Here is a 20,256-nt window from a genome sequence, read left to right on the forward strand (position 1 = left end):
CCTTGTTCTGGTAAGAACACTTATCTTTACTCTGGATAACTGCCATCCTAAGTGATTCTATTAATCCTGGTCCCACCTAGATTCCCAAGCACTGTGTGAACTTTTAACTCAGGCCTGGCCAGTCATACAATGCTTCATCCCTCTAGAAGCAGTGACTGGTTCAAAGTGTGGGCCAAGAAGGGCCAATCAGAATTCTTCTTTGGTCATGACAAGGAGATTCTGGAATATAGTAGTCTGCGCTTATGCCAGAGCTGCCAAGCTGAGACAATGGAAGCTTTGTGATATAGGCAGCCATCTTCCCTGTCTGCACAGAGGAAGTCCATCTGAGATGGGAAGCAGTAAGGCCAACACCCAAAAGGAAAAAGAACTGAGGGATAGTGTGGTGGGGTAGGGAGGAGAGGGCAAGATATGGGCCTGTAACTTTGAGTTTTGGGGGCTGGCAACCCTCTGTCAGCTCCTATTCTGACCTTTCCAGGTCTGGGAGCCCACAAAGTATCTTTTTGCTTAAGGTGGTTTGAGCTCAGCTGTTGTCACTATAACTAAAAGACTCATGGCCAGGATGCCCTTTACATTCTATTTGTCCTTCTCTCTTCTCTTCCCTCCCTTCCATTTCTTTCTTCCCAGATCCCTGAGTGACAAGGCCCTTGTCCTGAACTGGGACTGTCAGACCTCTACTCTGCAAGACCCATCTTTTCCTTTTCTTGGTTCTGGAGTTTTCCACCTCTGGCTAATATTCCTAATTTTCTTTGCTGGGATCACTAGCTGTGACCTAAAACCTTCATTTCTTCTTAAATCTCTCCTCCACCCCTTTTCGTTTCACCTCAGACAACTTCTCTGTCTTCCTGTAAGCGGATGTATCAAGTTTATTTTTTCTTCTTTGCTTTTATTCTGCATCTCTGTGGCTGGTACCTTTATGCCCTTCTTCTCTTCTGACATTAATCTTGGGATATTTGCATAAATGTATTTCTTTTTACTATAGAAGACACTGCTGTTTTATGTTTCATACCTGAAACACTTCCTGACTATGCATTCCTCATCTCTGGCTGTTCCCTATAACAAGTCAAATTATTGGTCCCTAAATGAAAACCACCAGCAAGTACCTAACTTCCCTCTCCTCACACCATTTGTTCTGTTTCTCACTTATTCTTTTAGTCAAGCCTCAAACCAATACCTTTATCTAGGGCTGTTAAACTCTCAGAGGTATTTAAAGGCAAGTTTAGCTCTTACTTAGATTGTGATTCCAATTGATAAATGTAGAAGGAAAGAAGAATACAGAAAGTCAACATTAGGCCAGTATCTAGTAGTAAGTGTTGTAGGTAAGAACCACTGGTGTATATACTAAAATCAATGAGCAAAGTATAAGGAGAAATAGGGTATTTGCATAGTCTCAAAGAATCTCCCCACAGGATATACACTGGTTATATAGGAGAAAATTATAACTTCACACTAGAGAAACCTAGAAGATACCACCTTAACCAGATGACCAAGATGAACATCACCACTAGCAAGACACATTAATGTCATATGATGCACTGAGAAGTGAACAATATTTTTTTCTGAGATGTTCTTGCCAAAAGTGTACAACCTCAGTTGAATCATGAAACATTATCAGGCAAACCCAAACTGAGTCACATTCTGTAAAATAACTGGCCAGTCCTCTTCAGTAGTGTCAAGGTCATGATAAGGAAAGACTGAGGAACTCATGCAGATCAGAGGACATGAAGGAGCCAGGAGAACTGTGAATACATTTGACCCCAGACTGGATCATGGACGAAAAAAGAATAGGAGAGGACAAGTGGGAAAATTTGACCAATACCTGCAAATTAGGTAATGCTGTTATCAATGTTAATTTCCTAACATGTCTTCCCCTCTGTAGACAGTTCAGAGGAGCTTTCCATCAGTTCTTCGGAAGGTCTGGGCAGGAGAAAGCACCGTTGTTCTTAGCAATTGTCAGCTCAGTTTCAAATCCTTGTGTTGATTCTCTTTCCCTTCCTGTTCCCCTTCCCTGTCCTGCCCTATTGCTCCCCAAATCACATTCCTAAATAAGCAACTTACAAGTCCCAGGAAAGATGGTGGCTACAAGACCAGAATGTTTGGATGTGTTATGGATGTGAGGGAGAAGCTGATCTTGGGGCTTCTTTCATCTTACAACATTTCACCCTAATCATATATCCACACTAGTGCTTCTCTTGAAATTTCTTGAAAATGGGGGAATAATAAAATTGTGTATCCTTCACAACTACCTGGAGAACTTGCTCAGATACCAGCTGAATCTACCATTGTTCCAGGCAAAGTACAGCAAAGATGTGGTATTTGGCAAAATTGACATGAGGAATGTCCTTTGACCAGACTTTGGCTCAGCTAGAATTCAGTGACCAAAAAACAGAGGCCCGAATAATGAAAGAGGTTCTCTTAAAAGCCCAAGATATAGCAGTGGGAGATCAAAATGTGGAATTCAGATCCAACTTATATATGGCTGAGTCCACTTCAGGGCAAGGCCAGTCCTTGACACACATTGATACTACCACGGGGGTGGCTTTGGGGTCATGAGATTATTTTGTGAAGTTGGTGGATGGCCCCTCACCTCCATATGAGGCACCAAAGACAGTGTAACCCACACCAAAGAAGATATTCAGGAGCTTTGAAACCTGACCATCACATTCATACTGTATGATGGGGGAATTCAGAATCCACAGTATATACTTTACTATTGGTTTTCTAAAAACACACAAAAATTAGTTTTTATGAAACAAAACAACCTACCAGTTCCAAAGTCTTCATTTTTCAGAGAACCAAGGCCACGATACCTTGGGTGAAAACAATAAAAGGACACAACATTGAGACCATCATGGAAGCTCCAGGATGTCTGATAAGATTCTCTTCTGTTTTTTGTGCTCTGTCCCTCTTGCTCTTCTGTTTTATGGAAGGCTAAAAATGGCTAGTCCTTTTTGACCAGTCTGCCCTAATTCTTCAACTTTCTTCTGCTCGCCCTCCTCTTCCCCGGCTTCATTTGTAGCTGGTAGCTCATCCTCACTAGGCTCTAGGCCAAAGCCAGCAGAAAACTGGCTGCTTAAACAGCCTTCCTGCTCTGGTTAAACAAACTCCCTCTGGCTGGCTGCCGCTGTCATTGCCCTTGCCACTCTTCCTTTCCTCTAGCATCTGCATTTCTGCATTCACATGTAGCTCTGGCCACCCTTCCCTTCTGACCAGTGAAACTTCCACCGCGACCCCCCATCTGTACCTTCAGGCCTGGAGGCTTTCCTTCAGTGCATCACCATCGACATTTTATCAGCTTCTTTTCACGCACCACTCAGGCACTCATGCTCTTTGGACAAGGGTAGCAATGCTGTGGGGCAAATAGGGAAATAATCAGTGACGAAATAGTCCCTAAGGACTGTCTGCTTGACTTCTTCAAGACAACAATAATATATTGATTCACTTGGAAAATATTTTTTCAGCGCCTAAGCACTCATTGTGCTTCAGTGCTGGGAATACAGCAGTGAGTAAAACAGACAAAAGGCCCTGCCACATACAGCTTACATTTCAGTGAATAAGGATAACTGAATGACAGATCGGTTATAATAATAATAACCGATATAATAATAATAATATAATAATAATATAATATTATTATTTATATAATAATAATCGGTTATTATAATAATAATCTCTCTTTCCCTCTTTATACCTTTTTTCCTTAATGGCAGGCAAAGCACTTATTCTATGTCTTAGAGCTAAACTTTATTAGTCTTATGACTCAAGATTAGAATTTGTGTTTTACCCACTACCCACAAGCCACCTGGGTTCTCTGTTGAGAGAAAGGTTGATATCTAAATGGTCTTCAGCTGTAAACTATTAAAGGCTGTTCGACCTACCTTTCCCTGCCTCAGCTGGGACCACACAACCTAAAGGGCAGAAATTGTCTCTTAGAGCAGGAGGGAGGCTCAGTTCTCCAGTGTTTTCACTCTGAGCTGCAGCTCTTTTTCATTGATGCCTCTTCTGTTTGTGGTTTTGAAAATATTTGCCACGTTCTCAGCTCTGTAACTTAATATTTATTATAACAACAGAAGAAAACTCTTCCTTACATAACAGCCTGCTTTAAAACCACTGCTATTCTTAGTGGAGAGACAGTTGGCTAATGAGACCACGAACACCTGTGATATCTGCACTGGAAGCAGTTCAGCTTCAAAGGTGGGTAAGCTGGTTCAGAATGAGGCCAAGGGAGAGACAGTCTTTCTTATTTCCCCTCATTCCCTGCAAAGGTAGTGGAAAATGGCTGGCTGCTTTTTCAGTTTGAGGTGCTCTCTCTTTGGGAATTTACTGTTGTTGTTTTTGAAGTTAAAGGAATTTGTACTGCAGGCTCCAGGTATAATGCTATCTAACTTTTCTTTTTCAAACATAATCTTGGGGAAAGGCATTTCCATTTCTCAATGGGATTTTAACAGTAGAGAACTCTCCAGCTGACTTGTCTTTACAAGATTCATCTTTCCAGGGCTTACATTCTAACTACCCAAGATGATTTGGGGGGTTGGAAGATCTCCATCAGGGAGATTTAGTCCTTGAAAATTTACCTTTACAGATGACTTATGTTGGATTAACAATTACCTTTCTGTTATTAACAGCTTCTTAAATATAAATATTTTCTGGAAGGAGGTGTAAGAAAGGAAAAATTATTTTCTTTCTATCCTTCTATCCCTCTATTCTCGCTATCCTTCAGTTTCTTGGCTGAGAACCCCTAGTAATGAAAGACATTAACAAGAGAAAAATGATTTTAATTACATATGTACAGTGGTGTACCAGGGTGGCCTTCTGCCCTCCTGCTACAGGGTACATTTTGAAGTGAAGTGCAAGTCACTCAGTTGTGTCTGACTCTTTGCAACCCCATGGATGGTAGCCCACCAGACTCCTCTGTCCATGAAATTCTCCAGGCAAGAATACTGGAGTGGGTTGCCATTCTCGTCTCTAGGGCTTCTTTCTGACCCAGGGATCGAACCTGTGTCTCTTGCATTGCAAGTAATTTCACTCCCATCTGAACCAAGAGGGAAGCCCACAGGGTATCTTTTACATGGGAGATTTATCTCTCTTTCAGGAGGTCATATGTAAGTCAGACTGTTCTTCTTGCACCAACTCTCAAGTACCCTAATTCAAAATAATCAGGATGCCTAAGTGGCATATTTGGAGGTGATATATTCTGAATCCCCACAAAGGTAACAAATTGCTTTTTTTGTGCATTAGTGAGTTCTGTCACATTAATTTCCTCAACTTGAAAGAACTGAGCAGAATGAGCCTTGAATATCTCTCTTTTGGGGAGGGAGGTAGAAAGCCTTGAGCGCTATGAGGGATAGGCATTGAGACAAGGTACGAGAGTCCCAAGGACGAAAAAGGGCCTGGGTGGCCTTGTGTGATTATCAAGGATGTCAATAGGGTGATGTTGGGAGGATAGGGGAGGCCCTGGGGATGTTGTCTTTTCTGTCCTAAGGATTTTTGTAAAAAAGTTTAAAACTGAGAGAGTTCTTTTTGTAATGTTCTAAGGATTTTTGGGTTTTGATTTTGTTTTCTATTTAAAACAATTTTATTGGAGTACAGTTAGTTTACAGTATTACTTTCTGCATACAGCAAAGTGAATCAGTTATACACATACCTATATCCACTCTCTTTAAGGCTCTTTTCCATATAGGGCATTAAAGAGTAGTGAGTAGAGCTCCCTGTGCTGTATTGTAGGTCCTTGTTAGTTATCTTGTCCTAAGGATTTTGATGGCTCTCCTTCCTCTGTGGATATGTGTTTCTGCTTCTGGGAGTGAAACCCACAGAATGCTACACCCCAGGGTAAACTGTGTCTCTCAGCCTTTTTACTCACTCTGAGTTAGTCCAGACCAAAGAAGCTGATCTGGGTTTGAGAATAAGCAATTATGTGATGGCAATTTGGCTTATGTATGGCTAATTTAACTTTGGTTTCCTCCAAAAGAAATGAAAAAGGCCAGCACAAAGGTTATAAACAGGGTAAGTTTACCAGAGTGTGAAAGCGTTCTCCACTGTCTCCCTTATCTTCTAGATGCCTTTCTAGAGTTCAGGGGGCTTGACAGTCCACAAAAATGCCTTTTATTCCCCAAGTCAGAAAAAACTTACTCTTGCAAACAAGGCAATAATTTTACTGCCCAGGAAGTTCTTTCTCTCGAACTGCTTATCTGGGTTTATAGCCTTGAAATTTCTCATTACATCAACCCAGGGACAAAGCTCCCCTTATCTGTGCTTATGCTTCTGGCCTGAATTTTCCATTTATGTCCTAGGGATGATGACCACCACACACTCCCAACCTTCAAGGGGTGGGATGCACTTCTGTGAATAAGAGCAACTCCTTCTAGAGGGGACTTAATTGGACAGAGAACAAGGAAAGTGTATCTATTGCCCTTTTTGGAATGAGGGAGCTTCTAATGCACCCCACAAGAGAGGGAGAGTTCCTGGCAGTATTTCTTTTAAAATTTACACTTTTAGGGTTAGTGGAACATGACAAAACAAACTTACATGCAGGTTGCTTTTTAAGCTTAAATTAGTTTCCCATTGCTATGACATGTACTGGTAGTAAGGATATTTATAATAAATTCTCTTTCTTATATCTCAATTTCAAATTCTTGAATTTGCGATACTTTAGGAATACAGATTGCCTTTAAAATTGTGATTTTTAGAGCTGATTTGCTTTTCATATTGATAAACTTTTTAAAAATGCCTTCAGCAGTCTAGGAAATTATCTTTTCTACTTAGAGGGTAAAGCTGTGATGTCAGTTTATCTTCTTTATAACTCCCCTAGACTTTTGGAGCAGGTTGTGATTGTGGGTGGATTATTCTGATGCTATTGCTTTGTATCTGCAGTATTTTGCAGCTGAAAAATTTTCTGTTATCATTAAACATGTATCGTTGCTAAACATGTGATGGTAGTTCTCTAGTTATAAATAAGTTCTTTAGATTCTATTATTTCAGGTTAATAGCTCTTACATTTTAGCATGCATTGACATCACCTGGGCAGATTTCTAAAATGTACGTGTCTGAGTGTTACTCACAGGGCCTAAGACTGGGTGGGAACCCAAGGAGCTGCATTTTAAGCTTTGCCTGAGAGCGACATTCTAGGGGTAAATCTGCCTTAGAACTGATTTCTCAACCTCAGTACTATTGTCATGTTGGTTGGATGAATCTTTGCTATGTGAACTGTTCTCTGCATTATAGGAATCCACCTGCAATGTGGGAGACCTGGGTTTGATTCCTTGGTTGGGAAGATCCCCTAGAGAAGGGAACGGTTACCCACTCCAGTATTCTGGCCTGGAGAACTCCATGGACTCCATGGGTTCACAAAGAGTCGGACATGACTGAGCTCCTTTCACTTTCAACTAGCCTCTGCCCACTAGATAAATGCCAATAGCATTCCCACCCATCATGACAAACAAAAATGTCTCCAGACATTTTGCTCTTCCTCATTCAGATATCCTAGCCACTTAAGCATTCTTAAGTGTTGGATTCTTACGGGACTCTGGCCCAAACTCAGTTTTCTCAGAACTCTGTAGGATAAAATTAATCTTTTGTCATGGAGGGCTCAAGCTAAGGGCTCTCAAACCATTTCCAGCCCCCAGACAATTCTTATTTGGCCGTATTTTTCTCATAATTATTAAAATTAGTTGCTAATGTTTACAATTTGGGATAAACCTACTTCTGGATTTGCTTGAAAATTCAGAAATTCTGACCACACCAGTCCTCACTGGTGCGAGGTAAGAACCAGCTGGACCAAGGGAACAGCTGCAGTGGAGACCCACAAGTGCTCTCCAGTTTCCTGAATCCTCAGCTGGCTGACCTCACTTATCCACGTCTGGCTCCTAGACACACTGGATTTGCAATTCCTGGTTTAAAAACTCCATAACTACTGGCTGAGAATGGGGCACTCCATAAAGAATAATTTTGCTAGGGTTGGAAGCATTAAAAAAATTTTTTTTTTAATTTTTGTGTTTATGGCTGCTGTGGGTCTTCACTGCTGTCCTTGGGCTTTCCCTGGTGGGTGGGGGGGCTACTCTTCATTGTGGTGCACAGCCTCCTCACTGCAGTGGCTCCTCTTGTTGCCGAGCATGGACTCCAGGGCTCAGGGCTGCAGTAGTGTGGTCCAAGAGCCCCAGAGCCCTGGGCTCAGCAGCTGTGGCGCACAGGCCTAGTTACTCCTTGTCCTGTAGGATCCTTCCCAGACCAGGGATACAACCCATGTTCTCTGAATTGGCAGGAGGATTCTTAACCACTGGACCACCAAGAAGTCCACGGTTTGTTTTTCTAAAACTGAAGAATAGTTGATTTACAATATGTTTCAGCTGTATAACATAATGATTAATATTTTTTATAGATTGTACTCCATATAAAGTTATTATAAAATATTGGCTATATTTCTTATGCTATATACTACATCCTTGTATCTTATTTATATGTTATTTATTTTTATTGAGGCATAGTTTGCTTACTATATTAGTTTCAGGTGTATAATATGGTGAATCAAATTGTTATAGATTATACTTCATTTATAGTTACTATAAAATATTGGCTATTTTTCATGTTCTGTACAATATATATTTTTAGCTTATTTATTTTGTACATAGTAGTTGGTACCTGTTAATCCCCTATCCCTATCTTGCCCTCCCACCCCTTTCTCCACTGATAATCACTAGTTTGTATCTATGAGTTTGTTTCTGTTTTATTATATTTGTTTATTTTTAAAATTCTACATGTAAGTGAAAACATACAATATTTCTCTTTCTCTGAGTTATTTTACCCTCCATAATACCCTCCAGGTCCATCTGTGTTGTTGCAAATAGCAAAATTTTGTTCTTTTTATGGCTGAATAATATTCCATTTTGTATGTATGTATATGTGTGTATACATGTTTAAAATGTTATTGAATCAGTTATGTCTGACTCCTTGCAGCCCCATGGACTATACAGCCTGCCAGGCTCCTCTGTCCATGGAATTCTCCAGGCAAGAATACTGGAGTGGGTAGCCATTCCCTTCTCCAGGGGGTCTTTCTGACCCAGGGATTAAACCAGGGGCTCCTGCATTGCACACACCCACTTCCCCTTTGTTTGTCTAGTCCCTGAAAGTGGTTCATTTGTCTATTAAGAACCAGCACTTGACAGGGATTAAAAAAATATATGCACCCCAGTATTCATAGCATTATTTACAATAGCCAAGATATGGAAGCAATGTAAACATCCCTCAACAGATGAATGGATAAAGACACCCACTTTAAAGATACCCATTTTCCATAAAGAAAGAAGTAGGTGTGTGATGCACAACTACCCTTACTCTACCTGAACCTATGCCCTTGTGTGACTAACAATTTCATGTGTGATGACGAGAAACTTTGACTTACGATTGATTTCAAAAGAAAGGTAGCTGAAAATACTGCAGGTAGGGGCTTGGCTGGCTTCATGGACATGTGACTATACATTTATACAAGAGCATGTGTGTATAAGGGCCCTGCACTTCACTTAATGCCCTGTTGTTGCCATCTTGAATTTTTTTTCTTCTTTAATTTACTGTAACTCTATTGTAATAGCAGAAGACTAGAAACAGGGAAAAAGTCTATCAGCATGGAGTGGGTGAATAAACCACACAGTGGAGGACTTTGAAGCTGAAAAAGGAACTAGGAAGATCTCAACATATTGCTGCAGAGAGATCAATGGAGTGGGTTGTTCTCTGAATAATGCAAAGTGGGTGTCCAAAATGGGCAATGTTTACTGGTTTATCTTAAAAGGATTTAGCTGAGGAACAGCCAGATGGAAGAGAAGCATAGGGCAAGGTATGTAGGAAGGAGCGTGGAGCTTCCATGATGCACCACTCTCACCAAATCTCCATGTATTCACCATCCTGGAAGCTCTTGAAATTCTTAATAATTTTTGAACAGTAGGCCCTGCAATTTCTTTTTGCACTGAGCTCTGTAAGTTATATATATGGATCTGTCTAGAGGAGGGGCTTTTACATTTTATTTCATTTTATTATCATGGCAGGTGGACGGGTTCAAAAATACTAAGTTCAGGAATATATCATTGTAAAGAGAAACAGGTCCTTTTCCCTTGATGAGATTGGAATACATTTATCCAAGAAATTAACCAGCAACCCCTCAAAATCAGCTTCATATAGGGAATTTCTAGGAGGCAAGGAAACAGAAGAAAAAGAAGGCAGTATGATAGTGTGGAGAATCTGGGTATAAATGGATTCTAATGAATTTAGACAAACCACATTATTTCTTCAAGGATTAGTTTCTTTATTTGTAAAATGAGGGTAATAGTTCTGATGTTATAAAGTTGTGAGGTTTAAATGAGATAGTGTGTGAGTATCTTGTACAGTGATTGACACATAGTAAGTCCTCAGGACATGATATTTATGTTAATTTGGGACTTTGCTCTCAGGAGTCTACAGTCCAGAAGAAGAGATAGATATTTCAAGCCATAACAGTGAAATCTGGTATAATAGCTTAGTCTGTCATAACAAATATCATAGGCTGGGTGGCTTAAACAAAGAAATTTGTTTTCTCACAGTTCTGGAGGCTAGGAGTTAAGATCAGGGTACCAGCATGGTCAAATGGTCGAGTTCTGGTAAGAACTCTCATGCTGGGTTTTGAACAGCTGTAATTTTGCTGTGTCCTCACTTGGCAGAGAGCTCTGGTATCTTTTCCTTTTCTTGTAAGGACACCAGTTTTATTGCATCATGGCTCTACCCTTAAGACTTCATGTAAACTTCTTTTTTTTAAATTTATTGAGGTATAGTTGATTTACTATGTTGTGTCAATTTCTTCTGTACAGAAAAGTGGTTAGTTATACATGTATAAATACACATATATTCTTCTTAATATTCTTTTCCATTATGGTTTATTATAGGATATTGAATCTAGTTCCCTGTGCTATACAGTAGAACTGTGTTGTTTTTCATTTAATCTTCAGCCTTAAAGGCTCTAGCTCCAAAATATAGTCACATGGGGGGTTAGAGTTCCCCACATGCATTTTTTGGGGAGAGATACAATTTAGGCCGTAACATCTGGTATAAGTACAACCAGGGCATAGATGAATGACCAGCTCTACTATTACAGGGAGGTCAGAAGAGACATCACAGAGGAGGTGATTCCTGAAACGTATATAAAATGTTTTAATCAAAGAAGCATATGCTCAAAATAAATCAAGGAGCAGAGAGGAGTATATAATAAAAAACAATAATCTACCCACCTCTCTCCAGGCTCAGGTTCACTTTCCATAGTTGATGCTAGGGAGTGAATGTTTGTGTCCCCTCAAAATTCAAATATTGTAACCCTAATCCTCAGTGTGATGGTATTTGAAAGTGGAGCACTTGGGGGTTAATTAGGTCATGAGGGTGGAGCTGTTAAGATGGGCTTAGTGCCCTTATAAGAAGAGAAAAAGGAGGAGAGAACTTTCTCTCTCCCTCACCCTGCCTCTTCCCTCTCCCCCTGCTGTCCCTCCGTTCTCCTCCCCCTGGCCTATGAGGATACAGCCCTCAACAAACCAGGAAGAATACTCTCACCAGACACTGGATCTGCAGGTACTTTGATCTTAGCTTTCCCAACTTTCAGAAATGAGAAAAAAATTTCTTTTGTTTAAACCTACCAATGCCAATGTATGATATTCTGTCATAACAGCTTGAACTAAAGACAATATTTTAAAATGTTTCTGTTTTAGTTCTCATATTTGACATTCTTCTCTACTCCTTCCAATGCTAGATGCCTATCTTGTTGTTTCCCCCCTAGTTCTTCTATTGGTTATCTCTTGGAGTGTAAATGATTTACTTGCACCTGTTTGTTTTGTCATCACTTTTCCGTGTTATCTATCGACTCCCAGCTTTATAAAAAGAGAGTCATGTTCCATTCTTTTCTCTAGCTTTCCTCCTCCTGCCATGGCCCACCTTCTTTTATTTTAACCTTTTACATTATCAAGATTACCAATTTATATTCTGTTCTGCTACTACAGTCAAGTTTTCCTTACAAATCAAAAAAGCAGCTTTTGTGTTATTAGGGCTGTGCAAATGCTAGTCTAAGTTACATGCTTGAAATACTTTCACTTCTTTACTGAGCCAAATGATATAAACTCAGCACCAGTAGGAGGATATCTTTTCCTCAAAGTCAAATGGAGTTCTCTTTCCTTACAATTTAGAAAATTTTAAAAACCATTGTGTACTTGAGTTTGCTACATATTTAGATATATTTTTCTTGTGGAGTTTTATTTTTAAGTTTCTAAATGTCTCTCTCTTTCTCTGTTTTTCCTTAAAACGTTGGCTTGGACAAATTCTATTCCATCTTACCATCTGTCTTAGGCCAGGCTGTTACATCAGCATATCATAGACTGGGTGGCTTAAACAGCAAAAACATTTCTCACAATGCTGGAGGTTAGAAGTCCAAAATCAGAGTGCCAGTACCACTGAGTTCTGAGGAGGGTCCTCTTCTGTGTTGCAGAGTACACCTTCTTATTGTGTCCTTACTTGATAGAGAGCAGAGAGAGGAAGCAAGATGTCATGACTCTCGTAAGAACACTAATCCCATGCATGAAGGCTCTACCTGCATGATCTCATCTAATCCTAATTACCTCCCAAAGATTCCAACTCTGAATACCATCATATTAAGGGATGGGATTTCAACATGTGAATTTTGGAGGCACAAACATCCTGTCCATACACCATCTTTACCATCAGGATCACCCTCCTACAGGCCTTTCTTTCTTCCAGAGAACTCCATCCTCCTGCTTCTACAGGAACTGCTTATTCTCTAGGCCTGCAGTACAGCTATCTTTCTAGTAATACTTGAACTTCTTTCCTTTACTGTTCCTTTGTTGTGCATCTACTGTTTCCTAATTCCATATTTTCTTTCTTGATTCTATTCCTCATTTTGATAAAATAGATCAAGAAACATCTTAAGAATGGCATAAAACTAAGATATAAGTGTCTCAAATTATGTTTTATTAATGCATTTGATAGTTTGATTGGGTATAGTATTCAAAGATAACCAAAACACTGAAATTTTCAGTTGGTTTTGTCCAGCCCTGTTTTCATAAAGTCATGTTACCAACATCCCACAAAATGTCTTAAGTGTATACCATCAGTGTGGATAAGCCATTCATACTAATGAGTGTCCCATCACATTAGACACTCAATAGATGGTGACCAGCCATCATATCACAAGGGTAGACTTTCTCACTGGAGACTGCAACCAGTGTGCACAACTCAGGAACAAATCAGTTTCCAGGCAACCAAACTTACTCCAACCCAGTTCCTCTCAGAGTTTTTGTCATTCCTTTCTGAAGTGGTCCCTTTGCCTCTTTTTTCCCCTTTCCTGGTTCTGTCTTTTATCTAGGCTTTCGAGTGGAAAAACTAGCTCTGCAAACATGAAGGTATATCTTTCCATCTGATTCTTTGTCTAAAGGCTTTTTATTTTTAATTTTATAGTCTTTGTTGCTACTTCCAAAGTGGGTGACCCATGCTTATCTGAGTAGAAATATGTGGAAAAATATAGACCCTTGGGGTTCATGTTAAGTAAAGAGGTTGAAGAAATGCATAGGAAATATCCAGATTAATACTTCAAGATATAATCTTAGCACAACAGATTAGAAATTATTTGCCCTTAAACTTTTGAAAGCATAACTCTATTGCTTTTCAGCAGCCACTGTACTAATGAGAAATTAGATGCCAGTTTGGTGTGTTCTTTTATGGCTGACTTGTTTTGGAAGATTTGAAGATGTTCTTTTTATGCTTGATGTTCTGAAATTTCAAAGTAACATGCTTAGGAATAAGTATTTTTAAATTCTTGAATTAGGTATTTAATAGATCCTTTCAACTGGAAGATTTGTGACCCCTTGGCTTTAAAAGATTTTCATTATTTCTTTGCTAATTTCCTCTTTATCATGGTCTCTGTGCTCTCTTGAAAGTTGATTTGTTGAATGCAAGACTTGCTGAGTTAGTCTTTTCTCAACTTAAAAAAATTTTTTTTATTGTGGTAAAATACACAAAAACATAAACTTGTCTCAGCTTTTATCTCACTTTTAAAATCTCTCTTTATTCTAAGACCTGGGCAACACCTTGACTTTTCCATTCTTTTATTGTGTTTTAAAAAATACTAGTAACTAATAATCTCTAATGGTTAATTCTGTTTCTTGATTGCTCCTTATTGATAGTACCTTCACCTTGGTTTACAGATGGATAATCTCTCTGAAGATTTTAACTATACTAGCTTTGTTTCCTGAATTATTTCTGTTTTCCAGTTACTTGTCTTGATCTTGCTTTCTTGTTGCTGGTTTTCTTCCTATGCCTGGCAATCCCAAATTGTCTATAGAAGGAGGAGAGACTAAATAACCAGTGTGGCTTTCTTGCGCAGTAACGTAAGGACTCTTCAAGGTGACACACTGCATGGGGTAACCTTGAGAAGGCAGGGCTGTGGCTCATAGTCTTTGCTCCCAGATGAGCAGAGTAGGGTCCTCAGTCTATGGATCCTTCCAAGTAGCTGAATGTAAATGGTTTCACTCACAGACACCATCATCCACACTAGAAACTTTAGCTTCTGTCAATTAGTTCTTGTGGAGTTAGGTAGGTAAAATGGTTCAAGTTTGAAAATATAGTATAGATCTTCCTGAACTTACGAAGGAGGGTTACATACTGATAAATCCAAAGTAAGTTGGAACTATCATAAGTCAAAAATGCATTTAATAGCCCTAACCAACTGAATATCATAACATAACATAGCATGCTCAGAGCACTTGTGCACTTGTACATGCTAAGTCACTTCAGTCGTGTCCAACTCTTTGCAACCCTATGGACTGTAGCCCACCAGTTTCCTCTGTCCATGGGATTCTCCAGGCAAGAATGCTGGAGTGGATTACCATGCCCTCCCCCAGGGAATCTTCAGGACCCAGGGATCAAACCTGTGTCTCTTACGTTGCCTGAATTGGCAGGCAGGTTCTTTACCACTAGTGCCACCTGGGAAGACCCCAAAACACTTACATTAGCCTACAGTTTGACAAAATCATCTAACACAAAGCCTATTTTATAATAAAGTTTTTAACATCCCATGTCATTTATTGAATATTGTACAAAATAAGAAAAGAAGGACAGTTGTCCAGATAGAGTGGTTGTTAAGTGTATCAGTTGTTTACCCTCATGACTGGGAGCTATGCTTCTGATCTGACCAGCATCAAGACAGAGAGAGAGAGTTTTGCTCTGCATATCATGCCTGGGAAAGATCACAGTTCAAAATTCAAATAATGGTTCCAATTGAATGTGTATCACTTTCACACCATTTTAAAGTCAAAAAATCCTAAATCAGGGACTGTCTGTATATACCAATGAAGTTTTTCCAGTGTGAATGCTTTGTTTTAAATTAGCTTTAAACTATCTTTTTTCAGAGAAAGCAATGGCACCCCACTCCAGTACTCTTGCCTGGAAAATCCCATGGACAGAGGAGCCTGGTAGGATGCAGTCCATGGGGTCGCTAAGAGTCGGACATGACTGAGCGACTTCACTTTCACTTTTCACTTTTCATGCATTGGAGAAGGAAATGGCAACCCACTCCAGTGTTCTTGCCTGGAGAATCACAGGGATGGGGGAGCCTGGTGGGCTGCCGTCTATGGGGTCGCACAGAGTCGGACACGACTGAAGCGACTTAGCAGCAGCATCAAACTAGCTTTTTAAAATAGGATTCAAAATAGTTTTTAAATTTTGAATATGAATTTACTTGCAATCAAAAAACTACAAAATTAGAGTGTATAGATGAAAGACTGCATTTAATGCCATAATTGGTTTCTTTAAAAGATTATTCACCAATTCATATTGGGCTTCTACAGCTGTTCAGGTAGACATTTTTGTAGTAATTAAACTCAAATTCTGGAGTTCTTACCCCCTTCCACTTTTATTTGAATGTTGTTTTAGGCTATATACCTAGCTTTATTTTATTTTTTGGCTGCACCTCAGAGCTTGCGGGATCTTAATTCCCTGGCCAGGGATCAAACCAGTGAAAGCACCAAGTGGATGGACCACCAGGGAATTCCCTGTGCCAAGCTTTATTCTGTCTCCAAATTAAACATTTTATTTGTGTATACATATATATTTATACTATATATAAACTATGTCTTTATATTTTCACCAACTAGTCCAAGTAGAGTTGAGTAACTTCAATGGTTCCGCTTTAAAAAGAAGTAAAACTCTAGTACATCCAAAAGAAAAAAACATTTCCCAGCCTTTCAGCTTTTCCTTAGTTTCTTCTTCCTTCCTACATGGAAGTTTAATAATGGTTCAGAAAATGTCTATTCAATCAATTCTTTTCAGAACCCGTTATGGGAATCCTGACTCCTACTGAACTTTATCTTGTTTCTACATTGCAAAATTTAAGGCAGTAGGATCTTTGTGGCCTCAAATCGGTATATTGTCCTTTTACTTATCTGGGTTGCCTCTACTTAAGTCCTAGACTTTACCTTTGGGTAGATCCTGGGGCATGTTGTATCTTTTCCTTCCTGGAGTTGCTCTGGAAACTGAAGAGAAGACCCTGTTAACTTCACAGAGGATACTGGCGTTTTCTCCTTTGTGATCAGCCTGACTCTCAATATGGCAAGTCAGGTTCAACAACCCCAGACTCATTCAGCAGAATCTTAAGACTCCTCTTGAAGGAGGAAACAGAACAGGCTCTATCTTGAAAGCAGGACTTCAGCTCGAGCTGGACTGTGGACTTTGAGTTATATGCCCAGTATCTATGGAAACGACATAACAACTGGAAAGCCAGGTCCCCAGAAGGAAGAGCCCCAGGGCTCTCTGTTGCCTAAAAGAATACCATAATTATCTGTGTAACAGAATAGAATCATACATTCTATTATGCTTATTGGGGTATGACCACAGTTCTATTGATAATTGTCCACTCTTGACTAGGCTTAAGGCAAATGAATCACAGGTTAACTTTGTATGTTTCTTTTCCTTTGTTCAGACTAGTTTCAGGGAATTTGGGGAAGTGGGTTTGGGCAGGTACACTTAGGGTATATAAGGTTTTCACAAAAACCGGTCAGGATCCTTGGCTAAGAAGAGACTCTACCTTCAGCCCGCCGGTGTAATAAACAGCACTCCACTATCTGCATTGTCCTTCTGAGTGAGTTTGTTTCCTGGAACACGTGGCTACAACACTCTCCTTTAGATGGGATCCCCAGTTTCCTGGAGATGGCAAAAGCCCACCCTGGAGTTCTCCAAACCTTCCAATGGCTGCAGGGCCCCCCAAATGCCCCATGCAGGCCACTCCAGTCTACTGTCTCTTGAGGGTGGAGGCTGAATGCTGAACTCACACTTTCCACCCAGAAATCTTAATGGTGCCCCTGCAGTCAAGAACTAGCAGGCTCTGCTTCACCCCAGGAGGTGCACAGGCTGGAAGCAGAGTTAAGGGTCCAAGGGCCTGGGAAGGTGGAGCCCAGACCCTTCAATTATGTTCCCACTCCTTGATGTGCCCACCCCACACATCTCTCTTGGAATCTATGGATTTGTCACTGGCAAAGCCCTCTGGAATCCCTGGGGAAAATATAATGGAACCTGGGCGACAAGGTCTAACCACTTCTTAGTCTAGTTTCAGTTGCCTGTATGGGTTAGTGTGCAGAGGCCTTGCATCTAACATATTGCATTAGAGTTCCCAGCATGGAACTGCTGCGCCTGACACTTCAGCTGGGTGGGTGGGCCTTGTGGAGAAACACAGCCAGAGACACGGCAATTCAGGATGCTGGTGGCAGCAGGCTGTGTGCAGAGATGCTGTGCCAGGTATTTCAGTCTGGAGCTGTGAGCAGGGCTCCTGTGCCAGACCCAGAACTCTGTCCCCTCCAGCTCCCTAAAAAAGCAGCCCCACCTGCCTGTCTGGGGGCAGAAGGACCCTTGCAGGGTACAGATTAGGAAGGGAAGGTAACAGGTTGAGTGGCCCAGTTTATCTGTTTTTTTTTTTTTTTTTTTTACATTCTGTTTCATTTCCCTAAACTGATCCTTTGTTTCTGGATGGTAGTTTCATTCCAGGCTAAAACCTTTAGAAGAATTTGGGTCCCCAGCTCCTTTCCCCTAGTAACCTAAAGAGAGCAGATGGTCTCTCAGTTCAGTTCAGTTCAGTCACTCATTTGTGTCTGACTCTTTCTGACCCCATGGACATCAGTATGCCAGGCTCCCCTGTCCATTACCAACTCCCAGAGCTTACTGAAACTCAATGTCCATTGAGTCGGTCATGCCATCCAACTGGGTTATATAAAATGCATGTTCCCTCTTTCCTTCGATTTAGTAGAATTTATCTGAAAATGAGTAAGTTAGGTGTCAAATCAGGTACATTTATGCAATAGATGTTCAGCTCAACAAATAAAAGCATTTTAATAGAATAAATTGAAATAAATTCTCTAACTGGTCTGTTTGCTGCCTCCACAGATGGACCCAGTGGACCTATGTTCCCCTCTGCACCCTCTTGCTCAGCCTCTGCTTGATTCTCCTAACCCCTCAGCTGCCTCTGGTCCTTCCTCTCAGTTCAGGAGACAAGCGTTCACGTGGTGGGTGATGGACATGTGGCACCTAGGGCAGGAGACAGACAAGGACAATAAGGAAGGTGGCTACTCTTAAGCAATCAGCGATGCTCCTACAATGGCATTAGATGGTGGCTTGGCCCAGCTAACTCCCAGAACCCTGCTAAGGAAGAGATGGTTTGTGAATTTATTACTGTCTCAAATATAAGCTGGAATCACTTGCAAATCTGAAGAAATGTAACACTGTACTCAGATATGTTGCCCACCTATTGGGAGCTTCGGAGAGACTGCTCTTAAGAAACTGAATTAGGGTATCTGGCAAAGAGTTATTAAACTATAAAATCAACACATCACAGAATACAAAGCTGTTTAAAAGATGTTTCCTCCCCCACTCCCAGCCCCAGTTCTCAAAACAAGACACTAACCTGACTGATGTTAATCAGAACCAAAGAAATAATATGCAAATCAGGAGCATGGTGATCAGCTTGGGAGCATAGGAAATTAAGTCATCAGGAACAGTCAGCAAGGGCCTCCAAAGCATTGTCCTGGGAAGAGGGAACAATCCCCTCCCACTGGTCAGGCCAATCCCATTTTGTAGGTAGAAGCATCAGGTTATCTCAGCCTGATGCTATTAAGCACTGGATATGTCTGCAGAACTCTTTGTTCTGATTTCCTGCTCTCCAGGCGATCTCTGATCATTATCCGACTTCCTCTTTGGTTCTGCCTACAGAAACGAATCTGTTACAAGGGCTTTTAGCATCCTGTTCCTTATAATGTTATTTCTTTTTTTTTTTATTATAAATGAACAAAATGGAATTTTGACCACTAGATTATTTGGCTTCCCCTCTAGGTTGACCAACTAGGGAAGAAAGGGCTGGTTATATAAAATGCATGTTCCTGTCTCTCTGAGTTGTACTTCTCATTATCAGTGAATGATCTGGCATTCTATGTTGGGGGTTTTGTGGATGTGAGTCTGCACCTGAGGAGATGAATATATTCAGGGAGCACTTGGGTCTCAGAACCTGGAAGGGGGAAGGCCTGATGATTCTGGAATGAGGAAAGTTCCCTTGGTGAGGACACAGCCCACGGAGGCTTGTTTCCTATGTGATAAACACATATGCTTCTAGCTGCTGCTGCTTTACCATTTTTAGACAAAGATAAAATGTTCAATTCATAATGTAAGATACAGCACTTACTGTGCATGGCATGCCCAACATTAACTTCTGGGTTTCTAGAACAAAAGCGTGGCACTATTTCCCCTGATATTCATCCTTTAAAACATTCCTGTTAACTCATGTAGAATAAACATTTAAAAATTTCAACTTAATATCCTGGTGCAGATGAATTTATAATTCAGCCTATTGATTTTAAGAAGGGAGAGGAGGAGGGAAAATGAATGATTTTAACCCTAAACTCACCCTCTCCTATTCCTCTCCAAGCCAGAGGCAAGATGAGATTTGTGCCAAAAGATGAGAAGAATTTCCATCCTGTTTGGATTATGCTGAGATGGTTTTGGAAGACTTGTAAGAGAAGAAAGCACAGTGGCAGGAAAGCACAATTCCCTGTTTATTTCTCTTTTGGATTCACATTTTTAAACCCTCAGAACCATGCCCCAAGAAAGTAGGATTTCCAATTTGAAGCAAGCAGAAGCAGTAGCTTTTAAAATAGAACAGCAGGATTGCTGGGAGGGAATTCTATCTAGTGATAATGGCTGCCGTTTCCATGGCAA

At 40.5% G+C, this 20,256-nt stretch overlaps 1 pseudogene; it reads left to right on the forward strand.

Annotated features, from left to right (window-relative positions):
• Positions 1–424: 424 nt before the first annotated feature.
• LOC139036787 (large ribosomal subunit protein uL22m pseudogene) lies at positions 425–6,080 on the forward strand (annotated as a pseudogene).
• Positions 6,081–20,256: the final 14,176 nt, after the last annotated feature.

Source organism: Odocoileus virginianus, chromosome 1 (assembly GCF_023699985.2).
Source record: "Odocoileus virginianus isolate 20LAN1187 ecotype Illinois chromosome 1, Ovbor_1.2, whole genome shotgun sequence".
Lineage (NCBI taxonomy): Eukaryota > Metazoa > Chordata > Mammalia > Artiodactyla > Cervidae > Odocoileus > Odocoileus virginianus.